This window comes from Octodon degus, unplaced genomic scaffold, assembly GCF_000260255.1.
Source record: "Octodon degus isolate 3935 unplaced genomic scaffold, OctDeg1.0 scaffold00039, whole genome shotgun sequence".
Classification (NCBI taxonomy): Eukaryota; Metazoa; Chordata; class Mammalia; order Rodentia; family Octodontidae; genus Octodon; species Octodon degus.
Genome location: NW_004524615.1, coordinates 12106073 through 12109495, shown reverse-complemented (window position 1 = coordinate 12109495; position 3423 = coordinate 12106073). Strand labels below are relative to the sequence as shown.

Here is a 3423-nt window from a genome sequence, read left to right as displayed (position 1 = left end):
AATATTTTTTAATAAGAACTTGAATAAATTCTTTCAGCTCTTAAAAAAAATTTAAACTTCATGAATTTTCGCATCATCCTTGCACAAAGGGACATACTTGTCTTCTTTGTATCATTCCTATTTTTAGTCAATGAGTCAGTTAGTCTGTCTGTGGTGCTATGGATTAAGCCAAAGACCTAGAAAATGCTAGGCAAGTGTTCTACCACTGAGATCCATCCTATCCCAGTATGAATCCAATGTTATTAATTAAAGTTTAAGAGTAAAACAAACAGGCATGGTGCCTCATGGCCTGTAATCCTAACAGTCTAGGAAGCTGAGGTAGGAGGATCACAGGTTAAAGCATAGCCTCGACAACTTAGTGATATAGCAATACTCTGTCTCAACAAAAAAATAAAAATAGTGAAATGTGAATATGTTTTCGTTTATTTAAAAATTTCTGGTGAACTTAAATGACAATTTTAAAGGGGCTGGTGATATAAAAACTTACTAATCATGGATTTTTCTTTAAGGATCTATTTCAAAAGAAATGAAGATACTATCTTACTGAAAAAGTTTATATATAGTGAATCCTTTTTGTTTTTTGGTACCAGGAATTGAGCTCAGGACCCAGGCAGGCCCTTCTGCCACTGAGCTATATCCCTGTCTGTATATTTAGTGAAATATTTGAAAATGCAGCTTAAATTTATTCTGATATTCCTGTGTTTATAAGACTATAACTTAGCTCATGCCTTTTACATCCACTTTGAGATTTCCCAGTGGGGGAAAGGGTGTGATCATTCTAAATAATATTTATCATTTATCGTGTGACTATAGTAAAATCACTTATTGAGTATGAGTGTGCATAGGAAAGCACATAATTATGTAAGGGGATTTTTATCACAATGTTAAATCAAGAAATTGGGGCTTCATATATAAAATGGGTTGTCAGAGATCATTTACCTATTAAGTGGTGGAGCTATTTTTGAATTATGTATAGATTTGAGCTGTATTCTGCATTGCAGTATATTGCTTTCTGTACTAAAAATAAGGAAAAGTCCTTTTTTCCTTCTACAGAAGGTAAAGTGTATTACTCTGAGGCTGAGTTTTTGTTGGTGCCTCTTGTAGGCCATGATGTGGTGGATACTAGAAGTAGAAGTGTGACTGGGAATATGATTTTTTCTCATATGCGCTCGTAGTCTAGTGGTAGAGGCAGATAAAGAATAAAGCAATACATAGTCATAAATTTTGGTGTTATAGGGAAAGAAATTGTTAAAAGAGAACCATGGGGACTCTTTATTAATAAGATGATCAGCCAGGTTTTCTCTAGAGGGCTAAAATATTAGTCGAGACTGATGGACAACAGGCAGCCAACAACTAGGTAGACAGAAGAGCATGTGCAAAGGCCCTGAGCCTGTTCAATTTGTTTTTATCTTCAATATTCCACGAAAGGCTCATATTAAGGTTACTGCTAGCTTTCTTGTGCTGAATCCAATTTTTCAAACTTCTATTTGACTGTTTTTGATAGTATGTGAATTGTTGATTACCATTCTTCAAATACTTTGTCTTTTCTCATTGCTCAAAGTACCTGACACCCAAAGGAAGTGAGGTTTATTATATCTCACAGAGGCTTAATTTCATAGTTGGTTGGCTGCAAGGCAGGGTGGCATCGCAGAGTGGCATCACAGAGCAGGCAGACAGAAGGCAGCAAAGAACAAGCAACAGCAGCAGCCCTCTTTCTGTCTGTTATATTTTATCCAGGCTACCTACCATTAAGGTGGGTTACACACGTTTAATTCTAGCACCATAGCACATCCCTTATCCCAGCATCACATGCCCTAGATGCAGGCACTGCAGTAAAGCCCCACCTATGAGCACAGGACCCTTTGGGCAGACATCTAGACACAGCCATAATACTGTCACTCTCTGGCTTCAGTGACGTCTTAATTATATGCTTTCTACCTCTGTGTGTGTCCTCTATGCAGTAGTGCTTCAAGTCTTCATCATTAAGCTCTCTCCTTCCCTATATCCCCTCTCCAGGAAAAATCTCATTCTTTTGGACTTGTATTTCTGTGATCTTAATTTTATTTTATTTATGCTTATTTTTATTTACATTTTAAAATTTTATGTATTTTGGTACAGGGTCTCACTATGCAGCTTGGACTCATAGTGATCCTCTTGTTCTTAGCCTCCTCAGTCCTGGGATTGCAGGGTTGTGCCACCATGTCCTGACTCTGGCTGGCTCAGTGTGACCAGGGGCAGAGCTGGCACAGCATACATGTGTTCTTGATTTTAGACTTTAATTTTGTACCTTGATCTCTGTTATCTCAGCCAAACTAAAACCAAACCAAACCAAACCAAAAACCCAAACAAATGAAACCAAATCATCACACAAACCAAATAAAACTCTCTCAAACACAACATGACACAAACTAAACTTTCATCTTTTCAGGCTTCTTTATGCCTATGTCCTGTTGGGGAAACAAAAAGTGTAGGGATTTAGCTTCATCCCTACTCTTTCTTTTCTTTGATTTATCCTTTATAATTCATAAATAAGTACTTGGAATTTAATCTCTTTGCTTAGTCATTGCTTCCTTAGTTAGGTCTTTTATTAAACTGCATTTACTTTTCTGTTAGGTTCTAATAGGCTTTCTCCCAGTAATGTAGGTATGGTGACTGAATAAAGGCCACCCAAATGTGTCTGGTTCCTAATCTCAGAGTCCTTTGATTATTACCTTATCCCAGTGATGGTGCATCTTTTAGAGCTTTCAGTGATAAAAGCCAGTGTGGAATGCCATAGGTTCACCACCACTGCCTTATACTATAGCTTAGGGTCGCACATGTGACTGAGTTAAGGATATGGAGATAAGGAGACTGTCTTGGATTATCTCATGGTCTGAAGTGGTCACAAGGGTCCTTCTAGAAAGTAGGCAGGAGGAAAGAGTAGTAGGAGGAAGGATGAAGACCGAAATAAGTCATCCTAGTGATATGCGGAAGGAGCCAGGAGCCGAGTGGTACTGGGCCTTTAGAAGCTGAAATGAAGCAAGGACGTGGGTTCTCTCCTAATGCCTCCAGGGGAAGCAGCCTTGATTTAGGGCCATCGGACTCATTTCTGACTTCCCTTGTTTAGAACTGTAACTTTATGTTGCTTTAGTCCACTTAGTTTGTGTTAATTTGTTACAATAGTAGTAGGAAATAAATTCAAAAGCAATAGCTAGATATCAGAAAAGTCTACTCAAATTTCAACCATACAGACACATTTAAGGGGAAATTGATGTGACTGTCTTAGTATATGTATAAAAAAATCTCAATATGAAATCCCATTTAAGAAAAACTAATTTGTTTGAAAATCTTGGGTGCCGGGGAGATGACTTCGTAGAATAAACATATCCGTGGCAAGGGCCTGAGTTCAGTCCCGGGTTCTGAAAAAAAAAAAAAAAAAAAAAA

At 37.7% G+C, this 3423-nt stretch overlaps 1 protein-coding gene and 1 non-coding gene across 3 annotated transcripts in view; one reads left to right on the top strand and one right to left on the bottom strand.

Moving 5' to 3' along the window:
- Pcca (propionyl-CoA carboxylase alpha subunit) overlaps nt 1-3423 on the top strand; it is a 512764-nt gene that overhangs the window by 41460 nt on the left and 467881 nt on the right. The window lies entirely within an intron of this gene.
- LOC111816771 lies at nt 43-146 on the bottom strand. The gene has a single exon (XR_002821109.1). It is a non-coding gene; the product is annotated as a U6 spliceosomal RNA (small nuclear RNA).